A 25,904-nucleotide genomic window follows, 5' to 3' on the forward strand; every position below is an offset into this window, starting at 1 on the left:
GAGGATGTAGGCCTCCTCCAGTCAGAGGACGGACAGCACAGGAGCCTGGAGAGGGGCAGCAGCTTGCAGAGGAGAGGAGGCCTGCCTTGCTATGACCTCCTGAACAGTAGAACAGGGTTGTGGGCCTCACACCCGCCCGGCTCAGGAAACACAGGACCCGTCCACTGTTAAGGCTTTGGCAACGGGCGTGGCACCAGTGATCTCGGTTACCATATCTGTAGCCTGGGCAGTGCCCACAGGCACACGGCTGGAGAAACATGTGTCCAAATACTACATGCACGCACACATATGCACACATCTATGTATGTGTGCATGCATGTACATGTATATGTGTGCGCAGGTGCACACACCCAAGCACGTATATCCATAAACTCAACTGTTATATTTTGAAATCCCGACCTTTCTTAAAGTCAAAACAGACAGCAAAGGGAAAAGAAGGTAATGTCTTCCAAGATCTCCCGGGCGAGGGGACCCCAGCAGTAGGGACCGGGAGACCTGGCTGTTGGGGTATTCCTACACTCTCAGTGAGTTTCTCAGACCCTTCCTGGCTGTTTTCTGAGGAGCAAGTGATTCTGGGTCCCCAGGCCCAGAATGATACTGCAGCAATGTGATCGGAGTTCCAGAGCTGGGGTACAGGGCAGGGCGGGGGCCTCTCAGACCTGATTCCATCACATTTGCCTCCCCGCTCTGGCTCGACGTCACGTGCGGCGCTCAGCAGTCTCAGGAAGATCAGCTTTGCCCTGCAGCCCACTGCAGTCCAGAGCAAGTCACAGCTGAGTTGTTCAGTATAGGCCTTGGGACCTGACCAAGGCCAGGAGTTTCCCAGGAAGCAGCCTGGGAGCCTGAGTCCAGCCTTGCTTTGCATGATAAAGGTGTTTCCCCCGAGTGAAACCGGAACTTCTGAGTGGCAGCTAGACCTACTGAGGGGGGGGAGGAAGGGGGCAGCTGCTGAAGGACTCATTCTGACAGGGTCTCTTTCTGTTAAGGGCCCTCACCTGATGGTTTTCTATTGAGAAGCCCACACGGCCATGGTCAGTGATCCAGTTCATTAAATGTGGAGAATGGGCTCCCTGGTCCTCTCCCTACAGACCTGGGTCTGTGAGCTCACGTTGTGTATGTGTGTGCATGGAGACCAGAGGTGGGCCTCAGGTGCTGTCTGCTTTGTTATGGGAGACTGGTTGCTCTGGAGCGTACCAAGTAAGCTAGGCTGCTGGGCTGCTTACTCCAGGGATCTGCCTGGCTCTGCTTCCCCAGTGCTGGGATTTCACACACACCTCACACCTTGCTTTTTAACCCAGTCTCTGGGACATCGAACTCTGGTCCTCATGCTGAGCTCTAGGTCTTAACATAACCTCTTCCGGGTTTGTGGCCTCAGGTAGATTCCTGATCTTTGAGGCTTGAGTTCGTATGTTAGATGTAGCACTGCCATCTCTCGGGACCTAGATGGTTCCTTCCCACCCTGTTTTTGTGTGCTCAGCCCCAGGCTGGATGATGGCCCAGTAGGAAGCCACCAAGGTTGGTGACTTCGAGCTCTGTGATCATGACAAAAGCCCCCGGACATCTACACCCACCACAGTACCTTGTGTCAGACTTATGTACTAGGGGAAAGGGAGGCTTTACCTGAAATTTCCCCTAAACAGGTGCCAGCTATGACCCGGGCCCTAACCTTCCAGGCCAGAAGCCAGAGGAAGAGGTTTAGCTGCTTTTGGTGGCCCAGGGACTGGGAGGAGCGAGGGAGGGATAGAGCTGCGACTGGAAGCCACACGGTGGAATGGTGGCAGCTGTTTCCGAAGTTATGCCGAAGCCAGGCTTTCCGCCCAGCGGCGTGCCAGCTGTAGGACTGGCCAAGGAGCGTGTTGTGGGGGGAGAGGGTTGGTGACCGGGGAGAGAGTTTCCCACCAGGCCGGCGTGGCTAGGTGGATCCCATGAAACCAACACCTAGGAAAAGCCGTGCTAAAAATAGCCGGGGCGGGGCGGGGGGCAAGCGTGTAACCCAAGCCGGGGCGCTGCTGTCGGGCTGTGCGTCCGGCCTCCGCGCGAGCGCTGCCCGCGGACCGGCCCGGGAGGCGGCCCTCTGCTCGCACCCCGCCCCAGGCGCAGCGCGGCGGCTCGGTGCCCGGCGGGCGGGCGGGCGGGCTGGCGGCCGGGGCGCTGCGGGCGGGGATGAGCGCTGGGGCTACGCGGGCCGGGCGCGGGCGCCCCGCGCGTCCCGGGAACTGGAGCTACGCGCGGCCGGGACGGAGGTGAGTGCGCGTCGCTGGGGTGTTCGGGGACGGGCGCGGTCACCGCGCTGCGCTCCAAGCGCACGGCCGACCTCGGGTTGCGACTCACGGTGGGATGAGCTGCAGGCGCCGAGCACCGACCTCGGGGCGGCCTGGCCGGGCCCCCGAGAGAGCTGTTGGAGATGTCGCCCGCCCGTTGCGAACGCAGAGCAAGCGTCGCCAGAGCCGGGGGAGTCGGAGCCTCGGGACTGCGGGAGGTGACCCGGTAGCTCATTCATTGCGACTTGGAGCCGTTCGTCTGCTACTCCACAGCTGCCCACTCTTAGGGACACCCTAAGGTCCCATTCCGTGGGCGGGATGGGGTCCTGCTAGCAGACTTGAGGGTCGCCACGCTGTTGCTTCCGCCAGGAGGCCCATCGCGCCCCCACCCACCCTGTACTTTGGGGCAGCTCCGCTGGAGTAGTCCACGGAGTTAAGCTAAGCAGACCGCGGAGACACTGCGCCCCTCGTGGCGATGGCGGGAAGGGGAGGGTATCGGGATTCAACCGGACTTCCAGTGGCGGTCCAGACCCTGTCCTGCACCCGGGACCCCGGGGTGGAGGCAGAGATGCCCACAGGAGACGGCGGAAGCGGGGCAGCTGGGCTGCTGGGTGGGGGCTCGGGCTTCAGATGAGACAGTGGACCGCTTTTCTGCCGGCTCCTCTGAGCCGACTGTGTGGGGACTATGCCACGTGTTACTACTGCATTTAATCTTCGGTCGTGAGATGGGTGGAACCCCGTGCCTTAGATGAAGAGAGTGAGGGTCAGAGTGGCCTGTGTTGCACAGACGGAAAGCAGCAGAGGTGCTGACAGAACCGACCCACGCTGCCAGTTGACTCTGGGCCAGTTCTGCCTGTTAGAGGGACAAAGGTGTGTTGAGGCGTCTGTGTCCTGCACTGTCCCAACCGTCTTGACTCAGCCAACACCCAAGTCCGGAAAATAACAGACAAGCGAGTTAAATGCTTGGGCGTATTGACAGGGCCAGTCAGGGAGAGCGGCAGCCGCCGGGCAAGAGTCCCTGAAGAATGGTATCCATTTGCCACAAGCTTGGCCTGGCAAGTCCCAAACAGCTGAGCAGAGCCAACAGAGTTTGTCTTCCTTATTGTGAATGGGAAGAAGGCAGCAGAGGACCGCATAGGTCCGTCCCTTAAGCCTGGGAGATAAGGTGGGATGGAGTGAGTGAACTCCGGGCTGGCAGTATCCCAGGGCTTGGTGGAGGCCATCAGGTTCCAGATTTCAGAGCCAGAGAGGGCTCGAACTTAAAGCCCCTGTCAGTGATTTATTCTCCACAGGACCCCACCCCCCAGGTCAGTGGCTGCTTGTATGCCTCCAGTGATGGGCTCTCACCGCTTCATGGCAGCCTGAGCCAGCAGCTATCCTGCCGCTACTGGAGGATCTGTTTCAGTTCAGGCCCCTAACTGTCAATCACCTGGGGTGACAGGCAGCACATTAAGCAAACTTGCACAGTCGCCCTCAGTGTTAGGTCACTAAGTTAGTGGTATGTCACTCTACCAAGTCTTTGGAGCATGTACCTTTTACAACTTGGCACCGCAGGCCAGGAAGCAACCTGCCACCTGCCTTTGGGAGACCAGCCCTGGGTCTTTCTCTGCATGCCCTTGCTAAGTACTGACGTGGCCTGGAAGCAAAGGCCAAGCCACACACTGAAACTCATCTGCAGCCTGGGCTTCTGGGCCAACCCTCCAGCCCCCTCTTGGGAAAAATTCCATCTCTGTGTCTGTTCTCTCCTCCAGAGCTGTAACGGTGTGGGGGAGGGACAGGTCTGCACACACATACCCAGGCTGGGAGCATGTATGGCAGGCTGTGTGGTCTTGGGCAAGTTACTAAACCCATCTGGGCCTGGGTTCCAGCCGATGGTGTACGTGGAGGCAGGTGGTGAAGGACCAGACAGCGTCCTCTCCTTCCTTTCCTCTATCAGCCTCACCTCGTTTTTCTCCTGGAACTCATGGGTGACTGATGGAGAGTGAGACGGCCTTCGGTGGGGCCCCTCCCTCCCCACACCTGCCGGGGGACACAGTTCTCTTCCCTCTTGGGACACCTCCCATTCTGTCCCTGTCCTCACTGGCCATCAGTAGAGCAGGTGAAGCCATGTCCCCTCCCCCAAAGGAAGAGCAATCACAACATGGCCCAGCCCCTGTCCAAATGACATTCTGCTCCCTCTGCCTCTGACTGACACCCTCAGCCCCATTCTCTATGGAGCTGACCCATCCTGCTCTGACCGGAGCATGGCGGGAGAAAAGTTCCAAGCGGGCTCTGGGCTTTGAGTTGAGGTGACATGGCCCCATTGTTGCTACCAGGCAAGGTTTTCTTTGACCTCTCTCTTTCTGTTTGTGCTTGCCACTCACCCTGGGGGCTGGGGCTGGGGCAATAGAAGCTGTCTGGTGTTACCCTGCAGCCCCGTCATGAAGTCTGCCAGCAGCCCACCATTTCTAGTGGGAGAAAAGCAGGTCAGTACATGCGAGTAGCGGTTCAAGGCATTAGTGCACTTTGCTCACCAAGAAGCCACAAACCCCAGGGCACCTCCTCATCATATGTATCAAAGCCCCCCACTTTGGCCCTATGATGTCTATGCTGTATGGAAGCCACTGTTTCTGTTTCCGAGGACTACACTCAACCTAACCCACTGTGCATATTGGAAAATGACCTCCCTCCCCAGAGACACAAAGAGCCAAGGCAACCATCATGTCCGGCGTGGGGTCCCCTCCTCAGGTGTTCAGTGTCTTCCCTGAAGTATGAGGCAGGGTGAGAAGTAGGTCATAAGGCTACAGGGACCCACCTGGAGGTGCCTGGCCTGACCGAAGTCAGCAGTGAGTTCCTGCAACCAGTTGTTCTCAGTGCTAATCTCTGTCCCTCTCTCTGTCGCTGTGCTGCTGTTGCTGCAGAAGTGTGCCTGGCAGAGTGGAGCTGGGGGCTGTGACCTGTCTTTAAACCGTGTGTTTCTATGCCCACCCTGGCAGGATTGAAGTGGTTTCTGGGAATTATATACATTGTTGCTTAAGTGGAACCCCCTCTGGGGAGGCAACACCCAGGCCAAGTTCTGCCTGAGCATGGAGAGGCTACAGGGAGGCTTGTCTGAGGACACTGGCCATGCACCCAATATCCCACCATCCCAGCTCCCTACACACACAGTCTCTTCCGTCACCCAGCACGTAAAGGAAAAGGGGTCCACTGTCTGCTGGGAGCTGGGATGTGAGTTCTCTTTTCCTCTAAGTGATTCTGACCTCCATGCCCCCCACCTCCACTCAGTTCTGCTCCTTGTGAGCCTCGTGGGTGAAAAGACCATGAGCTTGGGGCCTCGGAACCCCAGGCCTAGTTTCATCTGTCCTGGCCTTTGCAGTGTGCAAAAGACCAGGACAGGCGTGGAGCCACAGTCTGCATAAAAGTGGCCACAAATGGTAGGCCTCTCTGCCTACCCTGTCCCTGCCCTAGGGTGCGGCGTTACAGAACAGGCTGAGAGAGCAAAGACAGGTGAGAGGCACCGTGAATGGCCACACATATGAGTCACTGGAGACTATGCCCAGGAGACAGGCTGAGGAAGCTTCCCCTCCCATCCTGGCTCCTCCTGCCGCTGCCGGTGCCAGTGGCAGAATGGGGGACATTCCGTCCCCTGGCTGTCTCTCACAGCGTCCGTCCTGTCTTTGGCTGCTCCAGGACTGGCATCTCAGCCAGCCACCGAACAGAGTCAACATTCATGAGGAGCCGTCAAGGCCCCAGCCGGCTGGGGCACTGCAGAATGTGACCGTTAGGAGCGCCCCTGAGCGGCGTTTTCCACATTCCTTGGGGTCCACCGGGCCAATGTGGCCTTGGCCGTGTGTAAACAGGCTGCTCTGCAGGACCTGGATGTGGCCACTGGGCACCACAGGCACAGGAGCATGGAATGCTGAGACCGTAGCTAGCCAGGCCAGGAGCCAGGCCGCTGGTCTGATCCTTGAAGAAACAGCTCTTTTGGCACAGGCTGGGGTGCAGGCTGCAGTGGACACCATCACTACCCACGGCAGCCTACAAGGCAGAAGCTCGCCACCACCCCACTTACCACACAGCGCCCTTTCAAAGCGTAAAGTTCTGTGGGGTTTACTATGCTCACCAGAGCTGTGCAATCACCATCTGGTTCTGGAACATTCCACCCCTCCCCCACCTCCTCCCAGCAATCACTAATCTCCTCTATCTCTTACCTCTATAGATTTGCTTGTTCTGGACTTTTCGTGTATATACCCTCACGCTCCCCAGCTTTCTGTGTCTGGCTTCTCTCACTGGGTGTCATGCGTTCAGGGCTTGAGCGGCTGCCTCAGTCAGAGCTTTCTGGCTGGCTGGACGGTGTCCCCCCTGTGGGCTCCGTGAACCCTTCACTGCAGTGATGTGTGGTCATTTTGCACCCTGCCACCGTAGGCGTACGTGTTCAGGTGTTTGTGTGGGCGGATGTTTTCATTTCTCTCCGGTAATTCCGAGCAGAGGTGCTGGGCCCTCGGTCACTCATGAAGAGCCACCCGACTTGGTTTGCTGCCGCGCCTGTGCCCATGTCACATCCCCACGAGTCAGTGAGCCATAGGAGCCGTGTATTTGAGAGTCATGGACTCTAGTGGATAATGCATTGCTCGGGGCCGGATTCCCACTCAGCCGCAGATAGAGCCATCAAGGCAAAGAGAGCAGCGGTCAGGACCCTGACTATGTCTGGGGGACAGTTCTGTCCTGCAAGATGCTCCCTCCTGAGATGTTAGAGCCTCCATATTCTCACCTCACACTGGGCTGGGCTCCAACCTCCATGCGAAGCATTCAGTGTCTTCCTCATGAGACCCTGAGTTACCCAGACTCCTGAAGAAGAGACCCTAGAACATGGCCGAAAAACACATCCTGTAAATCTTTCCTATAGCCTCCTTTAAGGGAGCCAACTGCCGACTAGAGTCACTGTGTGTTAAAGACAGTGGCTTGTCAGACCTTTGGGGATCCCCTTCCTACAGGCTCTGAACTGCCATTAAGTGTGGGATCTTCTTGCCCTGCACCTAGATAGAGGCTTCCAGAGGTTGGGTGAATCATTCAAGCCTGCCTCAACCCCAGTGGGTGCTTGATCCTATCCTGCAGACCTTGATCAGGATCGGTAGACCAGGTGGGTAGCATATACACATCTGTTGGTGAGCCCATGGGCCCTTGCCCCAAGCTACCCAGTGTAAGTACTGATGGTCAAAGGGACCAGGCCATGCTGTCCAAACCCCTGTGAGCCCTGGGCAGGGGGTTGCCATGACACCCCATATTCCTGCTGATGTAGCCAGGACAGCCATGTCGTATGGATGGGTTTGACAGGGAGAGAGCAGAGCTCTTATGACAGGGTCCTAATGTTGGCACTAAGAACCTATCCAGGGAGATCCTCAAGATCCTATCCAGGCTGCACCTCAAGGACAAGGGCTGTGACAGGAGCACAGGCTGTGGAAGGGGAGTGCATGGAGCCAGCACCACGGTGTGGAAGGTGAGGAGAAGGACTCCAAGGTAGCCCTAGGAAATGCAGGGAGAAGGTGAACAGCCTGTCTTGAAGCCTGAGCCCATGCACACCAATAGCCCTAGGACTTCCTCAGCTTGAGGGCCCCGAGAGTGGCCAAGGGGCGGTGCCAAGGCCAGGGTCTTACAGGGGTGGTGGGACTCTACCTGAGAGGGTCATCGTCCTAGGAGCAGGTTGCTGTTGTCCCGTTTTATAGGCAAGGAAACCAAGGAACAGAAGGTGAAGGGACTTGCCAGGAAAGATTACTTGTCTGCCATCAGGAGCCTGGGGCCAGTGCATGTCATGCACACCTGGAGAGCCCAGTGCTGTCAGAAGTTCACACGTGAAAGTTTCTCTGGAAGGTGCTGCTCTGAAAGGTACTGGCCCAGTGTGAGGCCACCAGGGCTGTGCCGTGGTTTGTCACCCAAGGGCTTGCTCCCTGGACATCAAATCAGGCCTTTGGTAACCTGTACTGCCCTAGCCTGAGAACAGAAGGGCTGTAGCAGGGACATACTTCATCCAAAATGTGTGAATGTCTACTTACTGTAGTTGTGTAGTTGTGTAGTTTTTTGTGTGTGTGTCTGTCTGTCTGTGGCTATCCGTGTCTGTGTGTCTGTATGTCAGTCAGAGGTCAGCCATCATCCACCTTGCTTTCAGAGGCAGAGCCTCTCATTGGCCTAGCATTTGCCAATCCAGCCTGGCTTGCTGGCAGGGACTCCACCTGTCACCGCGTCACCCGTGTTGGGGTCACAAGCATGCACCTCCACGCCTGACTCTCCTCGTGGGCCTGGAGGTGGAAGTCTGGTTCTCATGCTCACACAGTCAGCACCTTGCTGACTGAGCCATCATCCCAGCCCTGGGCATTCACTTCTTTCAGCCGCTGCACAGAGAACATTGTTATAAAGCGTTGTCCTTGTGTTGGGGTGCTGGGTGATATTACACCCTCTTTCTAAGTCTGTGATTCCTCTTGGCATCATACCTGCCTGGCTCACGGCTGTGCACTAAGAGTCTCTAACGCCATGACCTGCCGACTGACACCCACAGCATTCCGCCTCTTCGTGCTTTTTGCTCAGGAATTGCCTGAGCTGCTGGCTGGCCAGCTATAGGGTGAGGTGTATCCCTGCCATCCCCTTCGAGCTGATAACAAATGAGGATCAAGAAGACAGTGCAGCACTGAGGACCCAGGAAAGGCGCCCTGGAGCTATAGGTCTCCGAGATGCTCTTCCCAGGATAACAGGAGGTTTGCCAAGCGTTCCTAATAGGACAGAGGGATCCAGGCAAAGGGAGGGACACATCCCTATTCTCTTCCTGACTCCCTGGTATTCTTTGTCCGCATCTATATCAACCCACACCAGCAGGGCTCTACGCTGATGTTATGAATTGTCAATGGGATGGAGTTGTGGACTCCCCTGTTACCCACTATCTATGAAGCCCCAGCAAAGCCATACTTGTTGAGAATGTATTTCTTCAGTTTACCAATAGAGACAGGATATAGCTACTCTTGGGAGCACTGAGGTGTCCAAAGTATGTGCTTAGTCCCAAGGGGATAGCACCAGTGGGGCTCAAAAGTGTCATAGTTCAAAGTCACCTAGTCACTCTGGAAGAATGGAGGGTCCATGTGCTGTGAAGTGGCTGCCCATGTTTCTTAGCCCTGGTGTCCCTGGCCTGGGCGTGCCTCTGGGTAAAGCCCTTGGAACAGCACACCCAGGCATCTGTGGACACAGAGAAGCCTTCCAGAGTGTGGTGTCTCCCTTGCTCTCCTAGGAGGGGTCACTCTGACAAATGAAGGAGGCCAGGATCTGCCTATCAGGCTGGCCCACACTACTGGAGAAAAGGCTTCTGGGCCTACAGGGAACCTAGAATCTGCATCCACAAGATTTGCCTACAAGGAGAGGTTGTCACCACAACCACCTTGGAGGCTTTCCTGTGAGATGTCTAGCTTTGAGCATGGGTGGCCAATCTTGGAATTCTGTAAATGTCCAAATGCCATGCAGAGCTGCTCAAAGCAGACAGCATAGTGTACTCAGGTGACCCAAAGACAGAAGCCGTGGGTAACATTTGGACTTGACAGGGTACCTTGTTGATGCTTTTGATTTTCTCGATGGCCCAGTTTCTCAAGTTCCAAGACCATGACACCAGTTGAAGGCTGTCACCCTTCAAAGTCAGGGACCCGACCTAGCCCTGGTGCAGAGCGGCCTCTGGGCGTGGATGTGAGATGAGTCGGGATGTGGGTGGACAAGTCAGTCCCTACAATCTCAGTAAACATCTGGCCACAAGGCCCAGCAGAGGAACCTGACCTTGTGGGCACCACTCAGCTGGCAGCTGTGCCCAGTCTATAAATATATTCTGAACTAGACCAGCCCACATTCATTCCCGCCTCTGCACCCCAAGTGCCCTCCCAGCGGAAGACAGGCCGCCAGGGGCCGTGTGCCTGGCCAAGCAGTCACTCCTGGCGAGTGGGAATATGTCCACCCTGGGGTCAGCTCAGGGCTCACGGCATCCGATTGTTATCTGAGTACCCACAGCCTGCCCAACACCGGCGTCTGCATTTAGCATGGGGAAAGGCTCCTGTGCCGGCAGCCTGCTTTTCTTGGATGTCTAGGCTGTGTTTATGCCAGGCTGGAGCCTGGGGAATAATTAGAGTCTCCAAGGGGCCTGCCTGCCCTGGGTGGCCGGGGTCTGGGTACCAGTGCTGGCCAAGCAATGGGGACTTGCTTGGGGAAAGGGTAAGGGTGCATTTACCCCAGGCAGGCTGAATAGCCAGCATTTGTTAAGAGGGAACTTGCAGTGGGGTCGGCCCAGAAGCTGCAGGCTTTGTTGAAGTGTGCCTCTGATTCCTGTGTTCATCCAGAGGTCACAGCCCCAGCTTTCTTGAAGAGGGTGAGGCTGGCAGCTGATCTGAAAGCCTGTGTGCACTGTGGGCTGGTCCTAGTGCCCTGTGTTATTGTCCCCACAACAAATAGAACCGACCGGTATTGTGTCACCAGGAATATCTTAGGTACACATGTCCAGCCAAGGTCACCAGAGCTCCCAAAGCATGAGTGGTGCTGGCCTCAAGCAGGAGGGGTCACATCCTCACCTGCACTAGCCAGGAAAGGTGAAGGTGAGATCTGGCGTCCTTTCTGAGGTTGTGATTTATAACCCAAAACCCGCTCGATTCCACATGAAACCTGTGGGATTCACATCGGTCTCTGAGGTGATTTCTGTTTTTTGACTCCCAGCTTCAAAGGCAAGGGGTGTTTACGTGTGCTGCATCTTGGGAGCCATGCATGGTAAGGGGCGAAGAGGGGCAGACCTGGGGGACACAGGACACATAGCCCAATCTGGGCCTTTTGGGCCATTCCTAAGGTTGTCTCTGCATGGTATCCCCAGGACTCCAACTGTGCACTGCCATTGGTTCTGAAGCCCGGGGACATCAGATGTCCAGACTCTGGGTCTCTCAGAAGGGGGAAGCACTGGAGGGCTGAATGCACTGGAGTCTGTTCACTATGGCGCCTCCTGTGGTCACTACAGACACCCATGCCTGCTGTAGCCTTGACCCTCGCAGCTGCCTGTCGTCCCGCACACTCTGCAGGTTCCTTTACTATGTGTCATCCTCTGCAGCGGCTTTACCTGCACCATCTTCTCTATTCTTGGATTCAGACTTCGTACAGCTTTGGGGTCCCTCGAGTGGTTCCCCTTGCAGAGTTCTCCTCAGGGACCTTTCACCTGGAGGGAGTTTTAGACAGGAGAAAGTTTCTCTTGCAGCTATGGTAAGCTTCATGGGCATATACATCTTCATACCTTCTTGCAAACATACAATTATGTAGCTATATGTTATGCATGTTATTATATAAATAACATGTAACTATATGTACATGTCTACACTGTCATACATGGGTACTATATTTTTATTATCACTGGGTGTTCGAGAGTGCCAGTCTTGTCTAGATCAAACACTGTGTAGGACTTTGCCCTGGTTTTGGTACCCGTCTCATAGTCACCCTGTGGCAGGTGACATTAATAACATGTCAGTTCCCACTTGGGAATCAGAGGCTGAAGTGAGATGCTCCAGGTTGCATGACCCACAGGAGACCCGCAGGCAGGCAGGCAGACAGGCCTGCACTCTGCACTGGGTCATCTAACCCAGGAAAGCCACGGGTGACGGCACCTGGGGCAGATCGCAAGCTCCTCAGCTGCCATCTTTAGCCTGGACCAGTTAGAATCAGGTGTTACATCCAAAGAGTTCTGGCTTCATCAGCAGCACTGTGGCAGAATGGTGTGGCCCTGGCTGAGCGGGTGAACTTGGCAGGGCAGCGTGAGGTCATCTGCTGACGGTGTCCAATGGCAGAGCAGTGTGAAGTCATCTGCTGACGGTGTCCAATGGCAGAGCAGCGTGAGGTCATCAGCTGACAGTGTCCAATGGCAGAGCAGTGTGAGGTCATCTGCTGACGGTGTCCAATGGCAGAGCAGCAAGTGTGAGGTCATCCGCTGACGGTGTCCAATGGCAGAGCAGCAAGTGTGAGGTCATCCGCTGACAGTGCCCAATAGCAGAGTAGCATGGGCTCAGGGTCCCACATTCAGCACTTAGAAGTTCTCAGAAAGCACCAAGCTCATTGTTGTTTCTAGGTCCTGCTGTACATTTGATCCTGTCTCCTTTCTCCCCAATGACCCTGCTGGTTAGTTGGCTGTCCTTGTACCCAGAGGCTCCTTGTGAACAGTAGAAATACAATTCAGACACCACAGGAGGGACGATATTGTCTTGTGAGCCCATTATACGCACACTGAGTGGGCTTCAGACAGAGGTGAATCCAGGTTCCCTGGCAGTGGCTTCAGAATCAGCCATATCCCTTGGCTCTGCTTGTACCTATTCTGGCTCCAGTCCCAGAGACGCTCTTCCGGGTAGCTCAGAGACCACATGTCCTATCCAATCATCTACTCTAGGACAAATGAGTTCTTCTGCGGCCAGCTCCAGGTCATTTCTATTCCTGAGACCTGCGGCGTAATCGGCCCTTCCTGGGGCTCCGGAGTGGGTCCCCCCCCAATACATATACACCTTTTTGTCCCCAGATCTCCAAGGCTGTTGTCTTGACGACTGCCAGGAAAGACACGGTAGTGGCGGTGAAGAGAGGTTACATGGGGAATCTCAAGCTCTGGGGGCCAGATGGCAAGGGCATGCCTCTACCAGACTGTTAACATTGGCCATTCTCTGGGCGTGAATTTGGTTTTAATACACATGGCCATGTGTGACTTTGGTATATGAGGTAGGCAAACTGAAGGACAGCATGAGGAAGACAGGTGATAGGAAGACATCCTTGAGGGCACTCGTCATGCAGATGACCAGCGGACAGACAGACAGATCAATAGAATTGACATATGCATAGATGACAGAGGGATAGATGATTTTTTTTAATGTCTAGTAGGTAAGCAGTCCTCTGTTAGACAGGAGATTTGAGCAAAGATTCCATGGCCTGAGAGTTGAGAGTCACCCCCCTCCCCCACCCCCTGGAGAGGCCTGAGACTCCGCACCACAGACTTGTTGGAGCTCTGTGTGGGAGTGGGGGAGTGGGCACCAAACGCAACAGTAGTATAGGTGCCTGTGCCCACCTCCCACTGAGCACAGGTTCCCTGGGGGTCAGGGGCTGTACTGGCCCCTGTGCACCCTGCCAGAGGCTGCTCCAGGGGCTACAGGATGCCCAGCAGCTGGCTGGCCAGAGCCCTCATTAGGCAGATACAACAAAACCTGTTGGAGAAGATCAAACACAGCCACGGGCTTCCTGTCCATAAAGAACACGTAGGTCCTGTGCTCAGCGTGGCCTTTCACCCTCATGCTTGCCTGTGACCCCTCAATCAGCAGCCCAGCTCTGTAGCCTTCAGCTCTTTGAAGTGCAGTGGGCAGTGGGTCCTCCTCAGCCCTTCCCCCTGGAGGAAGGGCCTCCAGGGTACAGAGTGGGTGCGGAGCCCCTCAGCAGACGCCTGCCATTTGGCGTGGGGTCTGAACCCCATGCCCAGGTTGGCTGCCATCTCTTTCCTACAGACCATCATTCTAAAAGTTCCAGGGACAGAGGGGATGGCAAGAGTTTGTTCGGAGCAGTGCAGACAGCGTGGACAATATGGACGTCAGGCCCCTGTGTCCATTGGGCCCACGGGAGAGCAGCCATCTGCTGTGCCACTGGCCGTGACTTATGGTCGTGTTCCTGCACTTTTCTGGCCATCGTGACCCCCCAGGCCCCTGCCAAGAGCCCTTCATCCATGCCTGCTTCAATCTCTAATGTGCCACCTTTGAAGGACTGTCCTTCCCCGTCAGAGATGACTCTCATCTTATTCTCTTGTCACAGGAAGGAAGCTGCCACAGAGACACACACAGCCGTCAGCAGCTTCTCACTCTCTGCACGTTTGGATTTCCCCCATTCCTGCTGCTTTCAGTCGGCAACTGGGTTGTGGGCTCAACCCCCCTGGGGGCATCTGAGGGAGTGCCAGCCCCCCCTTCCCTCCCCCTAGCTCCAAGGCCCACACTCATAATATCACTTCCTTCCAGACTCTCATGATGTCACTTCCTTCTACATATACAGGTCAGAACTGGTCAGGGGCCAGCCTGGGTTCTGGGACCGGGACACAGTCCCTGTCTTAATGTGAGGTACCACACACCCTTGGCAGCCACATGCGGCTCCCTGTGGCATCACCAGGTTGGAAGATGGCAGTAGAAGAGATTGAGACATGCTTGAGTGAGGGGCTCTCTACAGGGGTCTGCGGACCACAGATGGCTGCTGGCCTGTGTGAGGGGCGGGGGCATGGTGGAGGCGCTTGCCCTCCTGTGGACACAGGAGACTGATGATGCCCAAACTGCCCATATCTATATGATGATCAGTCAGTACCTGAGTGGTACTACAGCAGCTGCCCTCACCCAAGTGTCAGGGTGGGTAAGTGGAAATCAGGACCCTGGGCAGCAGCCCCCCTCCCACATCGCCCTTCCCTGGGGCTCTGCCATGCTGAGCTCAGCAGATGGACAGGTGGGTGGAGGTCTGGGACATGAGCCTATGGTGGGAAAGACACCTCAAGTCCCTGCTTTGGCCTCAGGTGATAGAGGCATGGTGGCCCTGCCCGGGTGGCCCCATACCATGTCACTCACTCCTGTACGCCTCTGGACCTGGGTTCTTCTCCAGGACCCCAAGGATTATGTCATTGCTGCCTCAACAGAGTTTAATGCAAGAGTCCGCACAGATAGGGCAATGGATCATGGGTAACATCTGGGGGTGGGCATCTTTATTGTGGGGTTAGTGACATCTAGGTGAGCGCATCCATCACTGTGCTCCAATGCCATTGCTGAGGCCCCGAGTCCACAGAGAGCCTGGCTTCTGACCTTACGAACCTGAGTTGGGTTTAAACTCTGCCCCAACCCATGGGGTGACCCGAGCTTCCCACCCTTGATGGGATGGGTGGGTGATGGATGGCTGACCCTTAGACACAACCTCTGCAGCCTCACATCCCTACAGCACCATCACCATCTATCGAAAAGCTTCACACACCCAGGACAGTAGCCCGCCAGCATGGTTGAGGGACCGACCAGCCGGGACAGCAGCTACTCTTCCAGGTGGAAGAGTGAGATATGTCGCAGACAGGCCAGGCCCCAGCCTGAGCCTCAGGAAGGCAGATCATTCCAGTCCCACACAACCTCTCTAATAAAAAGTAGCTGGGTGGTGGTGGCACACACCTTTACTCCCAGCATGCGGGAGGCAGAGGCAGGAAGATCTCTGAGTTCGAGGCCAGCCTGGTCTACAGAGCTAGTTCCGGGACAACCAGGGCTACACAGAAAAACCCTGTCTCAAAAAGAAAAAAAGTGTGTATATGGTGTGAGTGTGTATATATGTGTGTGTGTAGTGTGTGTGTAGTGAATGTGTATGTGTAGTGTATGTGTGTGTGTGTGTGTGTATGTGTTGGCTGTATGCAGTGTGTATGTGTAGTGAATATATGGTGGGGAATGTATGTATATGTTTATGTGTGTGTGGTAAATATGTTTATGTGTGTAGTGAATGTGTGTGGTGTAGTGTGTGTGTATGTGTGTGTGTGTGTGTCTGTGTGGATATAGGTATAGAATGTGTAGGTAGGTGACAACCATCTGCTGGGCACTGTGCCCAACACCAGGAGCACAGCAGTGACCCTGTCCCTGCCTCCTGGGGGGACTCAGGGTCACCCTGGTCTGGTAGACTGAGCTCCTGTCTATGCTGAGGTCTTTGCTCTGAGCAGACACTGCAGCGGGACCACAAACCCATGATATGCAAAAAGGAAGAAGTAACGGGGAGGAGAGGCTTGGGGTGCCTGTGGGGAGAGGGAGCTCTCTGGCTGTGTTGTATCTGAGGCACCCATGGAGATAGATGTGTCCCTGCCTCAGTTTACCCTGTATAAGTTTATATTTACCCCAGCTTTGACCTCTATGCAATTGGTGGAGTCTGTGCCTGCACCAGGCTAGGCTCATCTCTCAGTGGGCTCCCCTAACCACTTCATTTTACCAGAGGGGAAACTGAGGCAGGAGGGCCAGCCCAAGGACACTGATTCTGCCAGACTATGACAGAGCTCTGCTGACCCGTGGCTGTCTGTGACTGAGAAGGAAGCCTTGTCCTCCAGCGAGATGGCAACAGAAACCACCAGCCACGTACCTCAGAAGGCAGAGCGGAGGATATAAGAGACAGACACAAACTGAGATGGGGGAGAGGCATGAAGGGCGACAAAGATATAGGAGCCCTAAAGGAACCAGGGCCAAGCTGGTGACCCCACAGGAGGTCCTGCCTGAAGAATCTCCTGCCTGGTATGGACACCCTGGTCTGTGGTAAGCCAAGGATCCGCTCTTATATGTACTCTTATATGTGAAGTGGTGAATACTTCCTTTGTATGTCCAGCAGGGTGACCCATGTCCTGGCTTCCCTAGAACAGTCCCTGAGGCCCCACCCTAGCTGGCCAAGTCTTTTCTGTCTTAGCTCAGTTTGATGGCCTCTAGACTGGTGCATGACCCTGGAAGGTCTTAACACGTGTCCCGGGAGATGCACAAGAAGGTCCAAACTGAGGTGAGATCAGACAGGGACAGTTATGGTGACCACTGTCTCCCACACGGCTGGCCTGCTGCTGTCTCAGGAGCAGTGGGAGACAGACAGGGACATGCTGCCATCCATGCTACAACAGTTTCACACCGGTGGGATTTGATGGTGGTAATCCTGAATCCTCCAGCAACTGTCAGAGCTTTCCGAGGGCTGCTGGGTCTCGTGTTTTTACACTTGGGCAAAAGCAGTCACAGAGGTGTCATGTGCCCCACACCCAGCAGACAGATGGTACAACCCCAGCATCTGGCTTCATCAGCCTGCGTCCCTTGCTCATGTCTATATTGTTAAATAGCATCAGACATGCTGGGCTATTCCACTGTAGGGAGGCCCTATCACTGTAAAGGCTTCTGCCAAGGCAGCAGACACCCTTCAGGGTGTGGCAGGCACGAGAGACAGGGCTGGTATCCACATGGTGTGCTGATAAGCCACCAGCGTGAGTTGGTTATCTGTGCAGTTTCAGCCAGAGCAATATTGTGGTGACTTTGCCCTGTCACCCTTTCCTCATCCTCTTGGAGAGAAGGACCACCAGGAAACACTACGCCAGGAAACTTCTGAGACAAGAGTTTCTGGGCGTAGCTTGAGCCCTCTGAGCTTGTGAATGTGGGTTGTGGCACAGAGGGACACTGTGGATAGGTGTGTAGACATGAGGCTTAAGCCCCATGGCTGTCACGTGTGACAGACCCAGGACACAGCAAGGAGTACCTAGCAGAAAGTATGATGTTGGCTCAAACAGCCTGGCTTTGAGGGAGAACTTCAGGTATAGCTGAGTCCGGTGCTCAAACAAGGCCTGAGAGGAGAAATCGGGCAACTCCTCCAGAGGGAACTTGAAGGGAAGCTACCAGTAGTAAGAAGGTGGGAGAGGGTACAAGGGACAGAAAGACACAGCAAAGACCCTTTTACAACACTGAGGATGTGCCAGGTTGGAAAGAAGGCAGAGCAGGAAGCCTCCAGCCCAGAGCCCTGGCTGCAGACCGGCAGCCTGAGCCATAACCACCCAAGCCGTCTTTAAAATACTGCAAGCCCCTAAGACTGCCTGAACATCGGTGGAAACAGGAAGAGATGTGTCAAACATGGCGTGGGGCTAGATACCAATGCCTGTGGGGTGGTGGTTAGTTCTCATATTGCCGAGGTCTCCAGCATAGCCTGTTTCCCACCTGCCTCATTTACTCCTAGGACTGGGGATCCTGGACCAGTGGGACCTTGCTACAGAAGGCTTTCATGCAGCAGACGGACAGACACAGGTCTGCAGTGAGGGAGGCACATCTGGGCCTGCAGACTCCAAGGGAATTTAGAGCACCCCACCTCCCAGGAAATGCCAACAGATCTTGAGGTCTCCAGACCCCAAGACCAAAGCTTCTGCATCTCTACCGCGTGTGTGTGTGTGTGTGTGTGTGTGTGTGTGTGTGTGTGTGTGTGTGGCAGGGGGTTGGGGAGCTCCTCGTCTGACCTGGCCCTGGCCCTTCTTTCTGGGACCCTCCCCTGCCCCTGTCATTACCCAGGCCTGCCCTCTGTTCTTGGCCCCAGAGGTTGGAAAGCCCTACAGCTCCATGTGGCCCTGTGTTCCCCGACCCCCCCGCCCTGACACACCCCAGAGCTTTTGGCAGCTGGAGAGCGCTAACGTGGCTGAATGGCTTTGGGGGACTTTGAAGGAAACTAATTAAAACCAGCTGAGATGTGGGAGCTGGGAGGTGGGGAGCCAGGGGCACTTTCCACAGGATGTGGAGGGTAGAAGGGCCCTCACAGTAGCCCACTGCCTCTGTGCTATGGCCAGGAAGCCTTGCTGGGTAGATAACCCACCCAGTCCACCTCAGCCTCTAGCTAAGAGAAGGGGGCAGAATTGTCCTTCTCTGCCATGGGAAACCGGGTTTGTTACATTGTTACAATGTGAGGGGCCATTGTGCGTGCAGGCACATGTGTCTCATGTGACTGTGTCTGTATGTATGTGTGATTCTCAGTGGTCTTATGTGTGTGCCTCAGTTTATCTAAGCGTGCCCTGCTGCATTTGTTTAGCTGGATGCTGCCTGCCTTCCCGGAAGGATCTGTCTGCAGGGCCAGGGCCAGGGCCAAGCACTCAGTTTTGTCAGCCAGTGCTGTGTTCAGAAGACTTGGCCCTTGGTCTTCACATTATTAAAGTGTCCCCCCTGCCATGTGCCTGATGTCCAGAGAGGGTAATGCGGTGAAAAGACCCCCAGGCTCCACCTCCATGGACACTGTCCCCTCCCTAGCTGCACACACCTGGGCAGCAGGATTGGATTCTGTGGCTGGGGTCAGAAGCGATGCCTGTGTAGGCTGCTTTTCCATTTCACCCACCACAGTATCTGACAGAAGGAAAAACCTTCAGGAAGGGACGGCTTCTTTCAGTTCAGTGCTTGCACAAGGTTCCCTTCCATCGTGGTGGGAGAGCCTGAAGGCAGCTCCCTTCGAGGCAGTGGGAAGGTGTGGTAGAAGCTGTTCACACCACCAGGGGCCAGGAAGCAGAGAGCACAATAGGAACCAGTGGCAGCCGCAGATTTGCAGGGCCTGCTCCGGAGATCCACTCCCGCTAGCCGGGCCCCACCTCTTGGAGTTCCTAGAGCCTCCCAAAATAGCTGGGCCAAACACTCAAAGCATGAGTCTGTGGTGGAGTTTCATATCCAAACCACAGTAGCTTCCCTCTGTGTCAACCCAGCTGGGTCTCTCTCCTGTGCTCAGTGTAATTCGGTGTGCCCTCCCGAGCCAAGAGGAGACTGGCCGCCTCCCCAGAGCCTCAGGAGTGAGAAAGCTGGTTCCGAGCAGGCCTCAGCTTCACGGCCAGTTCCAGGCTGGCCAGGGCCAGGGAGATCTGTCATACCCATTTTTCAGATGGGAAAATGGAGTCCTGAAAGGATGTTTCTGTTACTGTTTTCATTTGAGCTAAGCATGGTAGCACACACCTATAATCCCAGCACCTAGGAGTCTGAGGCAGAGGGGCTTCTGTGTCAGCTCTAGACCTTGATAGGATTCTGTCATGGTGTGTGTGTGTGTGTGTGTGTGTGTGTGTGTGTGTGTGTGTGAGAGAGAGAGAGAGAGAGAGAGAGAGAGAGAGAGAGAGAGATAATCTCATGTAGCTGAGAATGACCTTGAACTTCTGATCCAGCAGCTTTCAGTGCATGCTGTGTTTACAGGTGTGCACCACCACAATTGGGGTTTGGTTTGGGGTTTTTTTTTTTTTTTAAAAATGTGGTTCTGAGAATCAAACCCAGGGCTTCAGGCACCCAAGGTGAGCATTCTACCAGCTGTGCCCCAGCCCCCACCCATCCACCACCCTTTTATTTCTCTCCAGTGCTCGGCATAGAACCCAGGTCCCCACTTGTGTGAGGCAAACACTTCACTAGTCCACCCTACCCCTAGCTACCTACGCCCTGGCCCCAAACACTTAAGGAGCCATAACCACTGTTTTCAGGACCTTCCTCACCACTAGGGCAACTGGGACAGACGAACACCTGAATGGCGGTGACGTCACAGCCAGTATCAGTGAGAACTGTCACCTGCTGGACAGTGTGTTCCCACAAACTCCGAGAGGCAAGACAGTTTTCAGACCTGTTTGCAGGTGACCCATGAGGCTCAGAGCAGCTGAGTCAGTTCTCTGAGGTCACACAGCAAGGAAGTGCAGAGTCTGCTCTTTAACCAGCACCTACCGAAAGGATTGCTGGCAGAAGTGCATGGAGTCAGGGCTATCTGGGCTACCTCAGTGACCTGACTGACAAAGCCTTGACATCAGCACCTCACATTAGGGACTGCCATCTGAAGTCAGGTCTCTTGCTGGTGTCATTAAGTCACACCCCAAGCCCTCCAGGGACACTGATTCCGTGAACACTCTCACCAGGCCCCCCATCTTGGCAATGGGGTATCACCACCAGCCAAGTAGGCTTTGGATTCCCAGAGCCTCAAGCCCTGCAGGGTTTAGGTACACAGATAACCCTGGGACCCCTCCCTCATGAATCTCATGAATCCCTTAGAATCTCATGCCTTAGGGTAAGATGTCCCCCTGGGTCTAGACTGGGGAGATCTCCTTTGGGGAGATCCATGCTCCTACAGTTCCCACACTTGGTTTGTTGGGGTGTCTGAGTTGAGTGACAGGGACTTGCGCCTTGGTTTCGTGGGCACAGGCGCCTGGTCAGGTACAGTGACACAGTGGGAAGGTGGAAAGGGTCAGGCTGTTGCTGCCCCTGTGATGAGGGAATCCACTGTGCATCTGCACTTGGTGTTGGTGTATGCGGGCGTGTGTGCACATGTGTGTGCCTGCATGTGTAGGTGTGTGAGTATCTGCCTCCTCTGAACCACACACTGCGTGCAAAGCCAGGATTGGTTGGAAGAGTTCTCAGGATGCTCGGACAGAGAGTGGAAGAGACAAGCTCACTGAGAATACTCCCTTTTCACCCTGGCTGACAGGAAGCTCCTCCCATAAGTCTTACTCTTGTGGTCATCTTCACAAAGCTTGCTTCGGAACCTTCTAGACAAAGCGAGCACAAGTTTTTAAAGAAACAGAGTTGGCACTAGAGGATTAAGGTGACACCGTGAGCCACCATGACGAGCCTCGGAATGGCCAGCGGCTGGAAAGCCATCTATAAAGCACTGTGTGCATAGAACTAAGCTGTAAACTCCCCTCTCGGTTTTCTGTCTCTTCCCAGCCCCATCTCTTCCTGTTCTCACTGTCTGAGACTGCCCTGTCCCCTGACCTAGGTCCTTCCACGTAGGGCTCCAGCTGGGCCTCATCCTCTTCACCCAACTCCCAGGCCTCTGTGCACCCCAGCCCAACAAACACCCTCCAAGTGGAAAAGGGAAATACCACAGAGAAGGAAGGGAGACAGAGCAGGAGGGAGGAAGGAGGAGCGAAAAGGGAGGAGGGAGGAGGAGCCATCCCAGCCCCAGCCGACACAACGCTGCAGTCCACGGAGCTGCCTGTGAGAGGGATGTTAGCCTTATTCAGCAGCACCCCGTTCCCCTCAAACGGGCCCCTCTGTAGCTGGCTGCTGGGAGCCCGGGCTGAGCCCAGTGAGGGGCATCCGGGCTGGGCCCCTTTATATGAGGGTGTCACGTGGCCTGTGGTCACGGACTCAGGTCAGTGTGCTGGAGGAGGAAATCCCTGACCCCACTGTGCCTCAATTTCCTTACCTTCAAGTGGCATGGTGACAGGTCCTTGAAGAACCCCACAGAGCCAGAGTGGGCCTGTAAGGCGAGGGCTTTATACAATCTGTGACTTCAACAGGACCCAGAGCAGGGATGCAGGGATGCAGGGATGCAGGGATGCAGGGTAGAGATCCATCCACCCCGGTCAGTGGGGAGTAGTGACCTTTCTCTGTTGGGAAAGGGAGATCTGGAGAACCCATGGTGGAAGGGGGCCTCGCAGTATGGATGAGTAGACCTGCTTAGCATGCAGGAGACCATAGCAGGGTGCAGGAGACAACGTGCTGTTCTGTGTGTGAGTGTGTGTGTGTGTGTGTGTGTGTGTGTGTGTGTGTGTGTGTGTGTGTGTCTTGCAAATGATCCCTAGGCACAGGGAGGAAGCCAGTTGAGGCTGGTTGAAACAGGAAGGAGAATGCACAGGTTATGCGGCCACAGCTAGAGGTCTTCACAGCTCACTGGAAGAAAGACTTTACGCGGCAGAGTGCAGGTATGGCCTGAACTGCTGGCAGCAAGGCCTAGGCCTGAAAGTCTGCACAGCCAGTCTACCCAGTCCCTGCCACATCTCCAGAGCTCACCCTCACAGGGTCCTTGGCCACATCACTAGACACCTCTGAGCTCTGCTGCAGGGGCAGCCTATAAAAGTACTTCTCTAGTAAAAGACTTCCTGCCCCGATAGGTGTTGTCAAAGTCCCTAGAACTTTCCAAAAACTCCCTTTCAAACACTGGAGACCTTTGAGGGCATCCCGACTGGGCCAGTGGAACTGGTTGATCTCAAGCACAGCAATCTCCCATTTCTGAGGCAGAGTGTATTGGGTGGGTGAATGAATGAATGAGTGGGTAGTGAAGAATGAATGAGTATGTGAATGAATGAGTGGGTGGGTGAATAAGTGAATGAGTTTGTGAATTAATGAGTTTGTGAATGAGTGAATGAGTTTGTGAATTAATGAGTTTGTGAATGAGTGAATGAGTTAGTGAATAAATAAGTTTGTGAACGAATGAATGAGTGGGTGGATGAATGAATGAATGAGTGAGTAGTGAAGAATGAATGAGTATGTGAATAAATGAGTGGGGTGGGTGAATGAGCGAATGAGTTTGTGAATGAATGAATGAGAGTGGGTGGGTGTGTGAATGAATGGATGAGTTGGTATGTGAGCGAGCCAGTGAGGGAGGGTATGAGTGTGTGGATCAGCTTGGGTGAGGACAGCTGGACCTGTGTGCCCGAAGGGAGGTCACACACAGCAAACCACAGGCTGGATGCAGCCGACAGCTTCATCCCACACAGCAGTTGTTTTGTTTTAAGAGGATCCATCGCCAGGTTTTTTAATGGGTAGATTTCATTTTAAAACTTGGATTCCACACTTTTCCTGCAAAATCAGGACACCTGCCCTGTCCTTAGCTTCCTGACAGCCACAGCAGCCACTGACCCAGGAGGGCTGGGAAGAAGGGAGCCCAGCCAATCCAGGATCTCCACAGCACACTCCTTTTCTCCAGCAGATGCCACCCATGTCCTTGCCCATGTCCTTCATCCCAAGCGTTCCGGCTCCTTCTCTCCCTAGCAGCAGCCTCTCTCGGTGGCTCTTGGCATCACAAGGTCTGGTGTCCGTGATAGCCAGCCTGCCCCAGGTTCCAAGCACCAGGTTGCAAAGCAGCCACACAGACTACAAATTACAGGCTGGACGGAGCAGCGGCACTGGGAGGGGCTGTGGTAGACTGAAGAGCTGGCACAGGGGCTCTGGCTTTGTGAAGTCTGCTTAGGACTGGGAGACAGACATGGTGACAGCCTGCCCTGTCCACCTGTAGGCTCAGTGCTCTGCAACATCGTGCATGGAAGGGAAGGGACTTGGGGAATCCTGGAGTGGTGACATTTGTGCATTTTGTCAGTTCAGCAAGCCCTGGCTATGGCTGCCAGGAGCAGGCCAGTCTCAGGACTATGATCATGGTCGTAGGCATGGAGGGAATTGGGGGGGAAGGAAAGGGGTTCAGAGTCAGTGATCCCGCTGAGGAGTGTATTTGAGAATGGAAGGCAGCCTTCTTTTGCTGTGCAGTCAGAAAAGCCTTGACTATGAGGGGAGGGGTCCCTGAGACCTCAGAGCCCTTGCTAACCCTGTGCCCTCTGACACAGGGCAAGAGCAGCAGAAGGAGCACATGTGAGCCATCTGAGAAAGCAGAACAGCCGGGGGAGCCCTGGGTGAGAGGCGAGACTTCCAGGAAGAGCCCAGACTTCCAGGAAGAGCCCAGGAAGAGGGGGCCTGGCAACCAATAAGCAGGAACACCTAGGGGCATTATAGACAGGACCATGTGGGGGTTGGGGATTTGGCTCAGTGGTAGAGCGCTTGCCTAGCAAGCACAAGGCCCTGGGTTCGATCCCCAGCTCCGAAAAAAAAGAATAGAAAAAAAAAAAAAGACAGGACCATGTGACCCATCAGGATCAGAAGCCAAGAAAGCCATGGGAGAGGACAGTGGACAGGCCCTCCAACAGGAAGCCAGTATGGGAGACAGTGATGCTTCCTCTGCCCCCCCCCCAGGCTGGGGTCTCCTGTCAACGTTGTGAGCAAACTGGGGAGGACATTCTGGTAAGAGTCAGTTCTGAGCAGGTGCTTCCGAGTCACGGTGTGCTGGGCCATCCCTCCCCAAGCCAGTGTAGTTAGAGGGCCATGCATGTGACATTCTGGGCCTTGAGACCAGTGCCAGTTACAGCTGAGCAGGAACCTTGGCAAAGGGACCAAGCCTGGCTTGCCCACTGGTCATCCTCCATTAACCAAACGGTCTTTCTGGATGGGGGTTACCCACTCATAGAAAACGACACTGAAGTCTTCCAGAAGTCATTGGTCAGCCAGGCTAGAGGGGCAAGCCGGGCCTCTAGAATCCAGCTGCCCAGTGGTTGAGTGAGGCCACACAACCAGTGTCACTGGGCTAGCTAGCCCTCCAACCCTGAGAAGGAAGCTGTCAGTCAGAAGGCTCCCTCTCTGAGCCTGCTCCTCACCTGAGTGGTAAGAAACAGCAGGGTCTTAGAAAAGGTGGACGTGACAGCGATCCAGACACATCCTGGGCCTTGGGCCATTGCTGGTTACAGCTGGTTTTGCCTTGACAAAGAACAGGGCCGTTCCTGTTGGCAACCCAGCCTAGGCCCACCCACTGCCCTCCCTTGGCCTCTCCAACCTCAGCCAGATCCTCCAGGGCCTGTCCCAGAGAACAGAGGGACAGCAGCTGGGTGTGGCTCAGAGCATCCTATCCAGAGAGCCCTGAGCCACAGGAGGCGCCATGCCCATTTAGAACAGAGCACACTGAGGCCAGGACCCCTAGGTTGGGCCTGCACCCCAGAGCTGGCTGAAATGCGGCTGTGGGAGGGGTGCAGACGTGCCTCCCGTGGAAGATCAGGATCTTCCTCATGTTCCCCAACCCAGAAGAGGGAACATGGTCCCTCACATCCTCAAGAAAGAAAAGTATAATCACTTGAAAAGAGGTAGCAAGGACTGGGGCTGAGATGCAGCAGGGAACAGAGGCAGCCCCCGGGGAGCGTGTTAGCCTTGTCCCTTGGGACACATGTCCCTGCCCATATGCTGCCAGTGTAAACCCTCAGGGAGGAGACAGGCACAGGTGACCACCAGCTTACACTGTTCCAAGGTGCCTCTTAGGGACTGCAGATACTGTCACCTGTCATTTACCTCAGGCAACCTCGACCCCCTTGTCAGTGACCTGGTTTGAATACAACCCTGAGCCTGCAGGGAGGGTGGAAGACAGACCAGGCTACGTCATGCCCACTCTCACTCTGTGTCACACACCAAATCATGAGACTGTGTGTGGCATCGTGCAGGCCGCCTACTGCACGCCCAGGCCCAGCCTACGGCTCTAGTCTCATCACCCCAGATAAGGCCGCTGAAAGAACCAGGCAGTGTGATTGTGGAAGGCACCCTGGGCTGTCCCCTCAGGTGCTGGGGCTGT

At 55.2% G+C, this 25,904-nt stretch overlaps 1 protein-coding gene across 1 annotated transcript in view; it reads left to right on the forward strand.

Annotated features, from left to right (window-relative positions):
* The first annotated feature begins 2,019 nt into the window (after positions 1–2,019).
* Positions 2,020–25,904, forward strand: part of Zfp469 (zinc finger protein 469) — a 41,675-nt gene continuing 17,790 nt past the window's right edge. Inside the window, exon 1 of the mRNA NM_001401088.2 lies at positions 2,020–2,243. The gene's annotated coding sequence lies outside the window, so the exon portion shown is untranslated. The remainder of the gene's footprint in view (positions 2,244–25,904) is intronic.

The sequence above is a fragment of the Rattus norvegicus genome, chromosome 19, assembly GCF_021556685.1.
Source record: "Rattus norvegicus strain SHRSP/BbbUtx chromosome 19, alternate assembly SHRSP_T2T, whole genome shotgun sequence".
NCBI lineage: Eukaryota > Metazoa > Chordata > Mammalia > Rodentia > Muridae > Rattus > Rattus norvegicus.